General features: G+C 48.2%; 9 non-coding genes and 8 pseudogenes across 9 annotated transcripts; all 17 read right to left on the minus strand.

Annotated features, from left to right (window-relative positions):
* Positions 1-2,373: 2,373 nt before the first annotated feature.
* On the minus strand, positions 2,374-2,492 carry LOC142580298 (5S ribosomal RNA). The gene has a single exon (XR_012827724.1). It is a non-coding gene; the product is annotated as a 5S ribosomal RNA (ribosomal RNA).
* Positions 2,493-3,007: 515 nt separating this feature from the next.
* On the minus strand, positions 3,008-3,126 carry LOC142580299 (5S ribosomal RNA). The gene has a single exon (XR_012827725.1). It is a non-coding gene; the product is annotated as a 5S ribosomal RNA (ribosomal RNA).
* A 517-nt stretch (positions 3,127-3,643) lies between these two features.
* Positions 3,644-3,762, minus strand: LOC142580300 (5S ribosomal RNA). Its single transcript, XR_012827726.1, has one exon. It is a non-coding gene; the product is annotated as a 5S ribosomal RNA (ribosomal RNA).
* Positions 3,763-4,276: 514 nt separating this feature from the next.
* LOC142580302 (5S ribosomal RNA) lies at positions 4,277-4,395 on the minus strand. Its single transcript, XR_012827728.1, has one exon. It is a non-coding gene; the product is annotated as a 5S ribosomal RNA (ribosomal RNA).
* Positions 4,396-4,910: 515 nt separating this feature from the next.
* On the minus strand, positions 4,911-5,029 carry LOC142580303 (5S ribosomal RNA). Its single transcript, XR_012827729.1, has one exon. It is a non-coding gene; the product is annotated as a 5S ribosomal RNA (ribosomal RNA).
* Positions 5,030-5,547: 518 nt separating this feature from the next.
* LOC142580551 (5S ribosomal RNA) lies at positions 5,548-5,666 on the minus strand (annotated as a pseudogene).
* A 514-nt stretch (positions 5,667-6,180) lies between these two features.
* LOC142580304 (5S ribosomal RNA) lies at positions 6,181-6,299 on the minus strand. Its single transcript, XR_012827730.1, has one exon. It is a non-coding gene; the product is annotated as a 5S ribosomal RNA (ribosomal RNA).
* Positions 6,300-6,814: 515 nt separating this feature from the next.
* Positions 6,815-6,933, minus strand: LOC142580305 (5S ribosomal RNA). The gene has a single exon (XR_012827731.1). It is a non-coding gene; the product is annotated as a 5S ribosomal RNA (ribosomal RNA).
* Positions 6,934-7,449: 516 nt separating this feature from the next.
* Positions 7,450-7,568, minus strand: LOC142580384 (5S ribosomal RNA; annotated as a pseudogene).
* Positions 7,569-8,092: 524 nt separating this feature from the next.
* LOC142580950 (5S ribosomal RNA) lies at positions 8,093-8,211 on the minus strand. The gene has a single exon (XR_012828086.1). It is a non-coding gene; the product is annotated as a 5S ribosomal RNA (ribosomal RNA).
* Positions 8,212-8,725: 514 nt separating this feature from the next.
* On the minus strand, positions 8,726-8,844 carry LOC142580494 (5S ribosomal RNA; annotated as a pseudogene).
* A 521-nt stretch (positions 8,845-9,365) lies between these two features.
* Positions 9,366-9,484, minus strand: LOC142580951 (5S ribosomal RNA). The gene has a single exon (XR_012828087.1). It is a non-coding gene; the product is annotated as a 5S ribosomal RNA (ribosomal RNA).
* Positions 9,485-13,047: 3,563 nt separating this feature from the next.
* LOC142580514 (5S ribosomal RNA) lies at positions 13,048-13,166 on the minus strand (annotated as a pseudogene).
* Positions 13,167-13,673: 507 nt separating this feature from the next.
* On the minus strand, positions 13,674-13,791 carry LOC142580515 (5S ribosomal RNA; annotated as a pseudogene).
* A 513-nt stretch (positions 13,792-14,304) lies between these two features.
* On the minus strand, positions 14,305-14,423 carry LOC142580552 (5S ribosomal RNA; annotated as a pseudogene).
* Positions 14,424-14,937: 514 nt separating this feature from the next.
* On the minus strand, positions 14,938-15,056 carry LOC142580470 (5S ribosomal RNA; annotated as a pseudogene).
* A 517-nt stretch (positions 15,057-15,573) lies between these two features.
* On the minus strand, positions 15,574-15,692 carry LOC142580390 (5S ribosomal RNA; annotated as a pseudogene).
* Between the last annotated feature and the right edge of the window lie 97 nt (positions 15,693-15,789).

Below are 15,789 nucleotides of genomic sequence, written 5' to 3' on the forward strand. Positions count from 1 at the left end.
TCGTCATTGTACTTGGTTTAAAGAAAAGTCGCACAATGCTGACCTTCTGTCATCGGAGGTGATAACACCCCCTTCAACGATTCCAATACCTCGTTTCAGAAAGATAGCACAACCACCAGACTTTTCAACGGCATGGCAAACACCAACGTTGAAATCTAATGCGTATGTTTGGACCATGCGGTCCGCCTGCTCCTCGCTGTCTATTTTTGACTCCTATAAGGCTAGAATATCGATAGTATTTTCTTTTAGCAGACGTCTTAACTGCACTTGCCGCTTTCTTGCCGTGAGACCGCGCACATTCAGCGTGCCTATTCTTAATGCCGGTAAGGACGTTGAATTCACAGAAAGCGATAGGTCAAGCGGACCGCTGGGTGATTGGGCCGAATCGGCAGGACGCACACTTACACTGGTATAACGCACTAATTGTGAGTGCTTCGTCAAGCATGGCGAAGCCGAGGCGTTTTCCTTGTCGGTAGGCATGGCGGCGTTTCGTGCTGCGCGTCGCGCTCCAGTCTAGCGGTAAAGTCGTCCCACGGACAGCGCACTCCGCTAACGCGGAGGCCCTGTCGGTGTAGTCCTCCTGTCTGGAGGCACGTTGGGCTTCACCTTCAGGGAAGCCCTGCGGTGGGACCCTGCCTTTGGGGGCGGTTCACCGGCTTTGACCTTCTCTCAGTTGTCGTCTTCGATGGTATTTTCCCGTGGTCTCTTTGAGACAGCGACGCCAGGGTTGGTTTTTCCTCCTTCCGAGTTGATGCCCTCCATTGCGGTTCCGCTCTCTTCTGTCTCGTCTGTCTCGCTAACGGCAGCACAGTTGGTAGGAGTTTTCAAGGCCTCTGAAGTATTCTGAGGCTCGTTCTTCTTTCCATTTTGACTGACCTCAGCTTTCATAGGTCTCTTGTTTTCGGATGGGACAGAAGGCGCGGCACCCGACGTTGTCGGCTTCTCGCCTCCACTGACGGTCTCCTCCGCGTCGACTTGCTCCATGAGGTGCTCATCGACGGTGTCGCTTCACCCAGTTCCGGTCACACTGGCGTAGCTACGCGCGCAATGACTCTCGTTGTGGCCAAAGCGACGACAGAGCTTGCAACGCGGAACTCGGCACTCGAGCCGTATGTGACCGGTGCCATGGCACCGGAGGCAGAGCGGGGGTCTGCCTGGGACGTGCACGAGTGCATGATTTTCCCGACGCGAAGTTGATGAGGCAGGTCTTCCACGGTAACGCCTACCATAAGCCGTAGGGACACCAGGCGCGTGTGGGCGCCTTTGTCGTTGCAGCCTGCAACGCGCCACTTTTCCCTCGAAATTTCGCTGACCTTGCCCAAAGGACCCAGGGCGCCTTAGACTTCGTCGTCCGGAGTCGTATGTAGAAGCCAATACAGCTTCATCCTGACGTCTTGATTTCGAGGGTCTATGACGATGCATCGGTGGTCCTTTACGTTGAAGGTTGGAGCAGACAAAGTCTTTTGTTTGCCCTTTTTGTCCTTGAAAGTGATGGCCCAGACGTGCTTCATCTGAAAGGCACCGAGGGCCTCCACTTCTAGCATCAGCTGCAGATAGCCATGTGCCTCACGGAAATGCTCGACACAGTAGGGCGTCGCCTTCACGTCTCCGTCAAAAAAAAAAAAACGGTCGTTGTAACTGTCGATCCTGTAGGTAGTTGCGGCAAAATAACCTGGTAGTCATCCTTCGGTATGTCGTTCAACCTGAGACCGCGGCCCTGCTGGGCCGCTGTAACTGCCCCTTCGGAGCAAAACATTCCGTGACCGTTCACTGCGGTGGCCGGAAGTGGAATCCCTATACTAACGAGGAGGCATGCGATGTGCCAGCTAAAGCAATATATTCGTGGTATGGCCGATTGCAAGGATGCGTTGTTTACGACTGCACCTGTATCGCGCTATGTTGTGAAGTCGCCGAATGTATTGCTACAGCACGTACGCGACAGTCTTTCCGTGAACAACACACGCACGCGTCGTGTACGTTGATTACTCCGTTTGTGGTTTTTCGCTGCATGCGTGCGTGCTAGTCGTGCTCACAAAAACAAGAGGGCGAGCGCAACATTTTGCGCGCGTCGCAGCCCACAAAGTGCCACTTTATTGATGCGTTGTCATTGAGCTGTATGCGAGTGTGATAGGCAAGCGGTTAGAAGCTTGTGCGACTAAATTTGGCATCATTACGTATACCGCTTGCCACCGTCATCATTCCGCGTACAATATCGTCTCGTGGCCTGAATATTGGTTTTACACTTCGGCGTTGGCTCTACCAGCAGGCTCCAGTTGAACGTAAGTTACAGTAAATGCAACCACCCACACGTTGTGTAAATGAAAAAAAAAACAAGACGTCACAGAAGCACGCAATAAAAAGCAAAAAGAACGGTGCCATCAGCACTCGGTGTTCCCAGGTGGTCTCCCTCACAAGTACTGACCGAGCCCAATGCTGCTTAGCTTCGGGGATCGGACGAGAACCGGCGTATTCAGCATGGTATGGCCGATGGCAAGGATGCGTTGTTTACGACTGCACCTGTATCCTGCTGCTATGTTGTGCAGTCGCCGAATGTATTGCTACAGCACGTACGCGGCCGTCTTTCCGTGAGCAACACACGCACGCGTTGTGTACGTTGATTATTCCGTTTGTGTTTGTTCGCTGCATACGTGCGTGCTAGTGCTCACAAAAAAAAGAGGGCGATCGCAAGATTTTGCGCGCGTCGCAGCCCACAAAGTGCCACTTTATTGATGCGTTGTCATTGAGCTGTATGCGAGTGTGATAGGCAAGCGGTTAGAAGCTTGTGCGACTAAATTTGGCATCATTACGTATACCGCTTACCACCGTCATCATTCCGCGTACAATATCGTGTAGTGGCCTGAATATTGGTTTTACACTTCGGCGTTGGCTCTATCAGCAGGCTCCAGTTGAACGCAAGTTACAGTAAATGCAACCACCCACACGTTGTGTAAATGAAAAAAAAAACAAGACGTCACAGAAGCACGCAATCAAAAAGCAAAAAGGACGGTGCCATCAGCACTCGGTGTTCCCAGGTGGTCTCCCTCACAAGTACTGACCGAGCCCAATGCTGCTTAGCTTCGGGGATCGGACGAGAACCGGCGTATTCAGCATGGTATGGCCGATGGCAAGGATGCGTTGTTTACGACTGCACCTGTATCCTGCTGCTATGTTGTGCAGTCGCCGAATGTATTGCTACAGCACGTACGCGGCAGTCTTTCCGTGAGCAACACACGCACGCGTCGTGTACGTTGATTATTCCGTTTGTGTTTGTTCGCTGCATACGTGCGTGCTAGTGCTCACAAAAAAAAGAGGGCGATCGCAAGATTTTGCGCGCGTTGCAGCCCAAAAGGTGCCACTTTATTGATGCGTTGTCATTGAGCTGTATGCGGGTGTGATAAGTAAGCGGTTAGAAGCTTGTGCGACTAAATTTTGCATCATTACGTATACCGCTTACCACCGTCATCATTCCGCGTACAATATCGTGTAGTGGCCTGCATATTGGTTTTACACTTCGGCGTTGGCTCTACCCCTGCAGGCCCCAGTTGAACGTAAGTTACAGTAAATGCAACCACCCACACGTTGTGTAAATGAAAAAAAAAAGACGTCACAGAAGCACACAATAAAAAAAAGCAAAAAAGAAGGGTGCCATCAGCACTCGGTGTTCCCAGGTGGTCTCCCTCACAAGTACTGACCGAGCCCAATGCTGCTTAGCTTCGGGGATCGGACGAGAACCGGCGTATTCAGCATGGTATGGCCGATGGCCAGGATGCGTTGTTTACGACTGAACCTGTATCGTGCTGCTATGTGGTGCCTTCGCCGAATGTATTGCATCAGCACGTACGCGGCAGTCTTTCCGTGAACAATACACGCACGCGTCTTGTACGTTGATTACTCCGTTTGTGGTTGTTCGCTGCATGCGTGCGTGCTAGTGCTCACAAAAACAAGAGGGCGAGCGCAAGATGTTGCGCGCGTTGCAGCCCACAAGGTGCCACTTTATTGATGCGTTGTCATTGAGCTGTATGCGGGTGTGATAAGTAAGCGGTTAGAAGCTTGTGCGACTAAATTTTGCATCATTACGTATACCGCTTACCACCGTCATCATTCCGCGTACAATATCGTGTAGTGGCCTGCATATTGGTTTTACACGTCGGCGTTGGCTCTACCCCAGCAGGCCCCAGTTGAACGTAAGTTACAGTAACTGCAACCACCCACACGTTGTGTAAATGAAAAAAAAAGACGTCACAGAAGCACACAATAAAAAAGCAAAAAAGAAGGGTGCCATCAGCACTCGGTGTTCCCAGGTGGTCTCCCTCACAAGTACTGACCGAGCCCAATGCTGCTTAGCTTCGGGGATCGGACGAGAACCGGCGTATTCAGCATGGTATGGCCGATGGCCAGGAAGCGTTGTTTACGACTGCACCTGTATCGTGCTGCTAGGTTGTGCAGTCGCCGAATGTATTGCTACAGCACGTACGCGGCAGTCTTTCCGTGAACAATACACGCACGCGTCTTGTATGTTGATTACTCCGTTTGTGGTTGTTCGCTGCATGCGTGCGTGCTAGTGCTCACAAAAACAAGAGGGCGAGCGCCACATTTTGCGCGCGTTGCAGCCCACAAGGTGCCACTTTATTGATGCGTTGTCATTGAGCTGTATGCGGGTGTGATAAGTAAGCGGTTAGAAGCTTGTGCGACTAAATTTTGCATCATTACGTATACCGCTTACCACCGTCATCATTCCGCGTACAATATCGTGTAGTGGCCTGCATATTGGTTTTACACTTCGGCGTTGGCTCTACCCCTGCAGGCCCCAGTTGAACGTAAGTTACAGTAAATGCAACCACCCACACGTTGTGTAAATGAAAAAAAAGACGTCACAGAAGCACACAATAAAAAAAAGCAAAAAAGAAGGGTGCCATCAGCACTCGGTGTTCCCAGGTGGTCTCCCTCACAAGTACTGACCGAGCCCAATGCTGCTTAGCTTCGGGGATCGGACGAGAACCGGCGTATTCAGCATGGTATGGCCGATGGCCAGGATGCGTTGTTTACGACTGAACCTGTATCGTGCTGCTCTGTGGTGCCTTCGCCGAATGTATTGCATCAGCACGTACGCGGCAGTCTTTCCGTGAACAATACACGCACGCGTCTTGTACGTTGATTACTCCGTTTGTGTTTGTTCGCTGCATACGTGCGTGCTAGTGCTCACAAAAAAAAAGAGGGCGATCGCAAGATTTTGCGCGCGTCGCAGCCCACAAAGTGCCACTTTATTGATGCGTTGTCATTGAGCTGTATGCGAGTGTGATAGGCAAGCGGTTAGAAGCTTGTGCGACTAAATTTGGCATCATTACGTATACCGCTTACCACCGTCATCATTCCGCGTAGAATATCGTGTAGTGGCCTGAATATTGGTTTTACACTTCGGCGTTGGCTCTATCAGCAGGCTCCAGTTGAACGCAAGTTACAGTAAATGCAACCACCCACACGTTGTGTAAATGAAAAAAAAAAAACAAGACGTCACAGAAGCACGCAATAAAAAAGCAAAAAGGACGGTGCCATCAGCACTCGCTGTTCCCAGGTGGTCTCAGTCACAAGTACTGACCGAGCCCAATGCTGCTTAGCTTCGGGGATCGGACGAGAACCGGCGTATTCAGCATGGTATGGCCGATGGCAAGGATGCGTTGTTTACGACTGCACCTGTATCCTGCTGCTATGTTGTGCAGTCGCCGAATGTATTGCTACAGCATGTACGCGGCAGTCTTTCCGTGAGCAACACACGCACGCGTCGTGTACGTTGATTATTCCGTTTGTGTTTGTTCGCTGCATACGTGCGTGCTAGTGCTCACAAAAAAAAGAGGGCGATCGCAAGATTTTGCGCGCGTTGCAGCCCACAAGGTGCCACTTTATTGATGCGTTGTCATTGAGCTGTATGCGGGTGTGATAAGTAAGCGGTTAGAAGCTTGTGCGACTAAATTTTGCATCATTACGTATACCGCTTACCACCGTCATCATTCCGCGTACAATATCGTGTAGTGGCCTGCATATTGGTTTTACACTTCGGCGTTGGCTCTACCCCTGCAGGCCCCAGTTGAACGTAAGTTACAGTAAATGCACCACCCACACGTTGTGTAAATGAAAAAAAAGACGTCACAGAAGCACACAATAAAAAAAAGCAAAAAAGAAGGGTGCCATCAGCACTCGGTGTTCCCAGGTGGTCTCCCTCACAAGTACTGACCGAGCCCAATGCTGCTTAGCTTCGGGGATCGGACGAGAACCGGCGTATTCAGCATGGTATGGCCGATGGCCAGGATGCGTTGTTTACGACTGAACCTGTATCGTGCTGCTATGTGGTGCCTTCGCCGAATGTATTGCATCAGCACGTACGCGGCAGTCTTTCCGTGAACAATACACGCACGCGTCTTGTACGTTGATTACTCCGTTTGTGGTTGTTCGCTGCATGCGTGCGTGCTAGTGCTCACAAAAACAAGAGGGCGAGCGCAAGATGTTGCGCGCGTTGCAGCCCACAAGGTGCCACTTTATTGATGCGTTGTCATTGAGCTGTATGCGGGTGTGATAAGTAAGCGGTTAGAAGCTTGTGCGACTAAATTTTGCATCATTACGTATACCGCTTACCACCGTCATCATTCCGCGTACATTATCGTGTAGTGGCCTGCATATTGGTTTTACACGTCGGCGTTGGCTCTACCCCAGCAGGCCCCAGTTGAACGTAAGTTACAGTAACTGCAACCACCCGCACGTTGTGTAAATGAAAAAAAAAAGACGTCACAGAAGCACACAATAAAAAAGCAAAAAAGAAGGGTGCCATCAGCACTCGGTGTTCCCAGGTGGTCTCCCTCACAAGTACTGACCGAGCCCAATGCTGCTTAGCTTCGGGGATCGGACGAGAACCGGCGTATTCAGCATGGTATGGCCGATGGCCAGGATGCGTTGTTTACGACTGCACCTGTATCGTGCTGCTAGGTTGTGCAGTCGCCGAATGTATTGCTACAGCACGTACGCGGCAGTCTTTCCGTGAACAATACACGCACGCGTCTTGTACGTTGATTACTCCGTTTGTGGTTGTTCGCTGCATGCGTGCGTGCTAGTGCTCACAAAAACAAGAGGGCGAGCGCCACATTTTGCGCGCGTTGCAGCCCACAAGGTGCCACTTTATTGATGCGTTGTCATTGAGCTGTATGCGGGTGTGATAAGTAAGCGGTTAGAAGCTTGTGCGACTAAATTTTGCATCATTACCTATACCGCTTACCACCGTCATCATACCGCGTACAATATCGTTTAGTGGCCTGCATATTGGTTTTACACTTCGGCGTTGGCTCTACCCCAGCAGGCCCCAGTTGAACGTAAGTTACAGTAAATGCAACCACCCACACGTTGTGTAAATGAAAAAAAAAAGACGTCACAGAAGCATACAATAAAAAAAGCAAAAAAGAAGGGTGCCATCAGCACTCGGTGTTCCCAGGTGGTCTCCCTCACAAGTACTGACCGAGCCCAATGCTGCTTAGCTTCGGGGATCGGACGAGAACCAGCGTATTCAGCATGGTATGGCCGATGGCCAGGATGCGTTGTTTACGACTGAACCTGTATCGTGCTGCTATGTGGTGCCTTCGCCGAATGTATTGCTACAGCACGTACGCGGCAGTCTTTCCGTGAACAATACACGCATGCGTCGTGTACGTTGATTATTCCGTTTGTGGTTGTTCGCTGCATGCGTGCGTTCTAGTGCTCACAAAAACAAGAGGGCGAGCGCAACATCTTGCGCGCGTTGCAGCCCAGAAGGTGCCACTATATTGATGCGTTGTCATTGAGCTGCATGCGGGTGTTATAAGTAAGCGGTTAGAAGCTTGTGGGACTAAATTTTGCATCATTACGTATACCGCTTACCACCGTCATCATTCCGTGTACAATATCAGGTAGTGGCCTGGATATTGTTGGTGTTACACTTCGGCGTTGGCTCTACCAGCAGGCTCCAGTTGAACGTAAGTTACAGTAAATGCAACGACCCACACGTTGTGCAAATGAAAAAAAAAACAAAAACAAGACGTCACAGAAGCACGCAATAAAAAAGCAAAAGGAACGGTGCCATCAGCACTCGGTGTTCCCAGGTGGTCTCCCTCCCAAGTACTGACCGAGCCCAATGCTGCTTAGCTTCGGGGATCGGACGAGAACCGGCGTATTCAGCATGGTATGGCCGATGGCCAGGATGCGTTGTTTACGACTGCACCTGTATCGTGCTGCTAGGTTGTGCAGCCGCCGAATGTATTGCTACAGCACGTACGCGGCAGTCTTTCCGTGAACAATACACGCACGCGTCTTGTACGTTGATTACTCCGTTTGTGGTTGTTCGCTGCATGCGTGCGTGCTAGTGCTCACAAAAACAAGAGGGCGAGCGCCACATTTTGCGCGCGTTGCAGCCCACAAGGTGCCACTTCATTGATGCGTTGTCATTGAGCTGTATGCGGGTGTGATAAGTAAGCGGTTAGAAGCTTGTGCGACTAAATTTTGCATCATTACCTATACCGCTTACCACCGTCATCATTCCGCGTACAATATCGTTTAGTGGCCTGCATATTGGTTTTACACTTCGGCGTTTGCTCTACCCCAGCAGGCCCCAGTTGAACGTAAGTTACAGTAAATGCAACCACCCACACGTTGTGTAAATGAAAAAAAAGACGTCACAGAAGCATACAATAAAAAAAGCAAAAAAGAAGGGTGCCATCAGCACTCGGTGTTCCCAGGTGGTCTCCCTCACAAGTACTGACCGAGCCCAATGCTGCTTAGCTTCGGGGATCGGACGAGAACCGGCGTATTGAGCATGGTATGGCCGAGGGCAAGGATGCGTTGTTTACGACTGAACCTGTATCGTGCTGCTATGTGGTGCCTTCGCCGAGTGTATTGCTACAGCACGTACGCGGCAGTCTTTCCGTGAACAATACGCGCATGCGTCGTGTACGTTGATTATTCCGTTTGTGGATGTTCGCTGCATGCGTGCGTGCTAGTGCTCACAAAAACAAGAGGGCGAGCGCAAGATGTTGCGCGCGTTGCAGCCCAGAAGGTGCCACTATATTGATGCGTTGTCATTGAGCTGCATGCAGGTGTCATAAGTAAGCGGTTAGAAGCTTGTGGGACTAAATTTTGCATCATTACGTATACCGCTTACCACCGTCATCATTCCGCGTACAATATCGTGTAGTGGCCTGAATATTGGTGTTACACTTCGGCGTTGGCTCTACCAGCAGGCTCCAGTTGAACGTAAGTTACAGTAAATGCAACGACCCACACGTTGTGCTAATGAAAAAAAAAAACAAAACAAGACGTCACAGAAGCACGCAATAAAAAAGCAAAAGGAACGGTGCCATCAGCACTCGGTGTTCCCAGGTGGTCTCCCTCCCAAGTACTGACCGAGCCCAATGCTGCTTAGCTTCGGGGATCGGACGAGAACCGGCGTATTCAGCATGGTATGGCCGATGGCAAGGATGCGTTGTTTACGACTGCACCTGTCGTGCTGCTATGTTGTGCAGTCGCCGAATGTATTGCTACAGCACGTACGCGGCAGTCTTTCCGTGAACAATACACGCATGCGTCGTGTACGTTGATTACTCCGTTTGTGGTTGTTCGCTGCATGCGTGCGTGCTAGTGCTCACAAAAACAAGAGGGCGAGCGCAAGATTTTGCGCGCGTTGCAGCCCACAAGGTGCCACTTTATTGATGCGTTGTCATTGAGCTGTATGCGGGTGTGATAAGTAAGCGGTTAGAAGCTTGTGCGACTAAATTTTGCATTATTACGTATACCGCTTACCACCGTCATCATTCCGCGTACAATATCGTGTAGTGGCCTGAATATTGGTGTTACACTTTCTTTATTTTTTTATTTGTAGAATACCTTACAAAGCCCCTTCTTGGGGATTGAGTAAGGTGGGCATACAATCAAGTACATACAATTAACAACAATAACAAATGAAAACAGCAGCCAAGTGCACAGCCTAAATGTCATGAAACATATTAGCTACATAAAGCTGCATATGATTACAATAAAAAGGAACAATATAAGTTAGTAACAACGTATAACACTGCAAGAAAAAGGCAAAGAAATAATACAGAGCAGTGAGTGTGATATTAATGATTAAGATGGGTTAAGCGAGTTCAGTGAGCTCTTGAATTTATCACGGTCAGTTTCCAAAACTATGTTGTCGGGGAGGTTGTTCCAGAGCCGAATGGCACGTGGAATTGCAGACGAGTTAAATGCTTCTGTTTTACCATAGACGCGCGTGAAGCTATGATGATTGTATAATCTGTGCGACGTGTGCGATGGCGTTTCTAGGTGTAAGGAATGTTTGTTAGTGTGGTGGGCGTATTTATGAAATAATGACAAAAGGGCTATGTCGCGACGATTACTTAGTAGCTGAAGTGATAGGTGAATCTTTATTTGAGTTACGCTAGAACAGTAGTTATAATTTCGGGAAATGAAACGTGCGGCTCTATTTTGGATTGATTCCAGCATGGTAATTAGGTAATTTTGATGGGGAGACCAGATTGGAGCGGCGAACTCAAGTCGAAGGCGAACAAATGTTTGATATGCCAGTTTGCGGATAAGTGGAGGCGAGTTCCGAAGGTTACGTCGTAGGTAACCCAGTGATTGAGAAGCACTAGCACAGATGGCAGTAATGTGCGAAGTCCAGGAGAGTTTTGTTGAAAGATTAACGCCTAGATATTTAAATGATGTGGTCCGAGATAATGGGACATTTTTAATACAGTAAAAATAGTCCAAGTTATTGCTTTTGCGGGTGAAGGACATCACGTTACATTTTGATGAGTTTTGAGTCATTAGCCAGGTGTCACACCAATTAGTGATTTAGTTAAGATCATTTTGGAGGATCAGGTGGTCATCGGAGGTGTTAATAGAACGATAGATAATGCAGTCGTCAGCGAAAATGCGCATGCATGATGATAAGTTATTGGGTATGTCATTAATGTATATCAGAAAGAGTAAGGGACCAAGAACGCTTCCTTGTGATACACCGGATGAAACATCTGAAAGGGGTCGAGGAGAAGCTGTTAGCGAAAGTAAACTGCTGCCTGTTAGAAAGAAAATTTCGAAGCCAGGATAGTGTTAGTGAATTAAGTTTTAATGATGATAACTTCAAAAACAGGCGACAATGAGCTACGCGGTCGAAAGCTTTTGAAAACCTAGAAAGATGCTGTAAGTTTGAAGGTTTGAGTCCATGTTAAAATGCAAATCTGTCGTAAAGTCAAGCAGTTGCGTTTCGCACGACAAACCTCTCCTGAAACCATGTTGATTATGAAAAAAGAAGTTGTTCGATTCTAGATGTTGGTAAATATCAGATGCAATAATATGTTCCATCATTTTGCAGCATATGCACGTTAGTGATTTCGGTCGGTAGTTCTCAGTTAAGTTCTTGTCAGCGTCTTTGAAAATGGGTATGACTTTGGCTGTTTTCCAATCTTGGGGTATCTGACCTGTAATTAATGATTGATGAAAAATGTGAAATTAAAACTAGCTAGATACTGATACTGTATATTTTAGTAATTTAGAATTAATATTGTGAATACCTGCTGAAGATGAAACCTTCCAGTTATTAATAAGTTGAACAATACAATCAATAGTAAAGTTAATAGGTTCCATGTACCGGTAATCTAGGTCGGCAACAATGGGCAAATTAGTAATACTTTCTTTTGTGAATACGGATGAGAAAAATTTATTAAAAACTTGAGCGCACTCACTGTTAGGAATAGGAATGTTGTTTTCTTTATTGTGTAACGAGATGTCATTAGTATTGCGTTCAGGAGATAAAATTTGCCAGAATTTTCTGGGATTAGATTTGAGTAGTGAAGGAAGGTCTTGGGAAAAATATTTATTTTTGGCTACATTGAGAGCGGAGCAGTAAGAACTTAAACAGTTAAGGTACCTTTCCCAAGCTGACGGGGTGCCGGTTCGTTTTGCAGTTCTGTATGAACGTTTCTTTTTGTTTCTGAGTAGATGAAGAGACTTAGTGAACCACGGTTTGTTTTTGTCTTCGGTTATTCTGATTAAAGGAATGTTCTGCTCAACCAATGCGCATAACTTATCTCGGAACATGACCCAGTTATCATGAACAGACCTGGTGTGGAACGAAGGTAGGAAATGATGTTCAAGAAATGATTCTAGATCAATGATGATTACTTCATAATTTCCTTTGTTGTAGTCACGAATTGTCTTACTTAAGATACCTGGAAATGGTAATGAGATACTGATGGATACATTCAGTAATCTGTGGTCGCTGAAACCATCCGAGCATGTTACTTCTTCTATAGTTTCTGGGGCGTTAGTTAGTATAAGATCTAAGAGGTTAGAGCCATGGGTAGGTTCTCTATTGATCTGGAGCAGATTATAATCTAATGTTAGGCTAATGAATTCTGATGAAAAACTGCAGGATGACCACAAGTTTGGCCAATCAATGAGAGGAAGATTAAAGTCTCCTATGAGGTATGTGAACTTAGTTGGACAGAACTGGGTGGCTTTAGCAATGCTGCTGCGCAGTTCATCAATGAAGCAATGACTAATTTGGAGGGCGGTAACAAACGCCTATCAAAACTTTGGCAGAACAGCAGCGGCATGCGGCCCAGACAATCTCCATACCTGAAGATGTGTCAATAATGTATGATGCGATAGTTTTTTTAATAGCGAGGAGGACGCCACCACCTCTTCTATCTGAGCGATCGCAGCGATAAATATTATTGGTTAGTTTTACGGGAAGAATTTCAGGATCAGCTAACTCGGGGGAAAGCCAGGTTTCGGCGAGAGCTAGAATAGTGCAGTTGCAGTCTTCAAGATAGGATGAGACGAGTTCGCGTTTCGACATCAGGCTTCTAATATTAGTGAATGATATTGTTAACGATGTTGGCACTTCGGCGTTGGCTCTACCAGCAGGCTCCAGTTGAACGAAAGTTACAGTAAATGCAACCACCCATACGTTGTGCAAATGAAAAAAAAAACAAGACGTCACAGAAGCACGCAATAAAAAAGCAAAAAGAACGGTGCCATCAGCACTCAGTGTTCCCAGGTGGTCTCCCTCCCAAGTACCGACCGAGCCCAATGCTGCTTAGATTCGGGGATCGGACGAGAACCGGCGTATTCAGCATGGTATGGCCGATGGCAAGGATGCGTTGTTCACGACTGCACCTGTATCGTGCTGCTATGTTGTGCAGTCGCCGAATGTATTGCTACAGCACGTACGCGGCAGTCTTTCCGTGAACAATACACGCATGCGTCGTGTACGTTGATTACTCCGTTTGTGGTTGTTCGCTGCATGCGTGCGTGCTAGTGCTCACAAAAACAAGAGGGCGAGCGCAAGATTTTGCGCGCGTAGCAGCCCACAAGGTGCCACTTTATTGATGCGTTGTCATTGAGCTGTATGCGGGTGTAAGCGGTTAGAAGCTTGTGCGAGTAAATTTTGCATCATTACGTATACCGCTTACCACCGTCATCATTCCGCGTACAATATCGTATAGTGGCCTGAATATTGGTTTTACACTGCGGCGTTGGCTCTACCAGCAGGCTCCAGTTGAACGTAAGTTACAGTAAATGCAACCACCCACACGTTGTCCAAATGAAAAAAAAACAAGGCGTCACAGAAGCACGCAATAAAAAAGCAAAAAGAACGGTGCCATCAGCACTCGGTGTTCTCAGGTGGTCTCACTCCAAGTACTGACCGAGCCCAACGCTGCTTAGCTTCGGGGATCGGACGAGAACCGGCGTATTCAACATGGTATGGCCGATGGCAAGGATGCGTTGTTTACGACTGCACCTGTATCGTGCTGCTAGGTTGTGCAGTCGCCGAATGTATTGCTACAGGACGTAAGCGGCAGTCTTTCCGTGAACAATACACGCACGCGTCCTGTACGTTGGTTACTCCGTCTCTGGTTGTTCGCTGCATGCGTGCGTGCTAGTGCTGACAAAAACAAGAGGGCGAGCGCAACATTTTGCGCGCGCTGCAGCCCACAAGGTGCCACTTTATTGATGCGTTGTCATTGAGCTGTATGCGGGTGTGATAAGCGGTTAGAAGCTTGTGCGACTAAATTTGGCATCATTACGTATACCGCTTACCACCGTCATCATTCCGCGTACAATATCGTGTAGTGGCCTGAATATTGGTGTTACACTTCGGCGTTGGCTCTACCAGCAGGCTCCAGTTGAACGTAAGTTACAGTAAATGCAACCACCCACACGTTGTGCAAATGAAAAAAAAAAAACAAGACGACACAGAAGCACGCAATAAAAAAGCAAAAAGAACGGTGCCAGCAGCACTCGGTGATACCAGGTGGTCTCCCTCCCAAGTACTGACCGAGCCCAATGGTGCTTAGCTTCGGGGATCAGACGAGAACCGGCGTATTCAACATGGTATGGCCGATGGCAAGGATGCGTTGTTTACGACTGCACCTGTATCGTGCTGCTATGTTGTGCAGTCGCCGAATGTATTGCTACAGCACGTACGCGGCAGTCTTTCCGTGAACAATACACGCACGCGTCGTGTACGTTGATTATTCCGTTTATGGTTGTTCGCTGCACGCGTGCGTGCTAGTGCTCACAAAAACAAGAGGGCGAGCGCAACATTTTGCGCGCGTTGCAGCCCACAAGGTGCCACTTTATTGATGCGTTGTCATTGAGCTGTATGCGGGTGTGATAAGTAAGCGGTTAGAAAATTGTGCGACTAAATTTTGCATCATTACGTATACCGCTTACCACCGTCATCATTCCGCGTACAATATAGTGTAGTGGCCTGAAAATCGGTGTTACACTTTGGCGTTGGCTCTACCAGCAGGCTCCAGTTGAACGTAAGTTACAGTAAATGCAACCACCCACACGTTGTGCAAATGAAAAAAAAACAAGACGTCACAGAAGCACGCAATAAGAAAACAAAAAGAACGGTGCCATCAGCACTCGGTGTTCCCAGGTGGTCTCCCTCCCAAGTACTGACCGAGCCCAATGCTGCTTAGCTTCGGGGATCGGACGAGAACTGGCGTATTCAGCATGGATTGGCCGATGGCAAGCATGCGTTCTTTATGGCTGCAACTGTATCGTGCTGCTATGTTGTGCAGTCGCCGAATGTATTGCTACAGCACGTTCGCGGCAGTCTTTCCGCGAACAATACACGCACGCGTCGTGTACGTTGATTATTCCGTTTGTGGTTGTTCGCTGCATGCGTGCGTGCTAGTGCTCACAAAAACAAGAGGGCGAGCGCAACATTTTGCGCGCGTTGCAGCCCACAAGGTGCTACTTTATTGATGCGTCGTCATTGAGCTGTATGCGGGAGTGATAAGTAAGCGGTTAGAAGCTTGTGCGACTAAATTTTGCATCATTACGTATACCGCTTACCACCGTCATCATTCCGCGTACAATATCGTGTAGTGGCCTGAATATTGTTGGTGTTACACTTCGGCGTTGGCTCTACCAGCAGGCTCCAGTTGAACGTAAGTTACAGTAAATGCAACCACCCACACGTTGTGCAAATGAAAAAAAAACAAGACGTCACAGAAGCACGCAATAAGAAAACAAAAAGAACGGTGCCATCAGCACTCGGTGTTCCCAGGTGGTCTCCCTCCCAAGTACTGACCGAGCCCAATGCTGCTTAGCTTCGGGGATCGGACGAGAACCGGCGTATTCAGCATCGTATGGCCGATGGCGAGAATGTGCTGTTTACGACTGCACCTGTATGGTGCTGCTATGTTGTGCAGTCGCCGAATGTATTGCTACAGCATACAGCACGTACGCGACAGTCTT

The sequence above is a fragment of the Dermacentor variabilis genome, chromosome 4, assembly GCF_050947875.1.
Source record: "Dermacentor variabilis isolate Ectoservices chromosome 4, ASM5094787v1, whole genome shotgun sequence".
Taxonomy (NCBI): Eukaryota; Metazoa; Arthropoda; class Arachnida; order Ixodida; family Ixodidae; genus Dermacentor; species Dermacentor variabilis.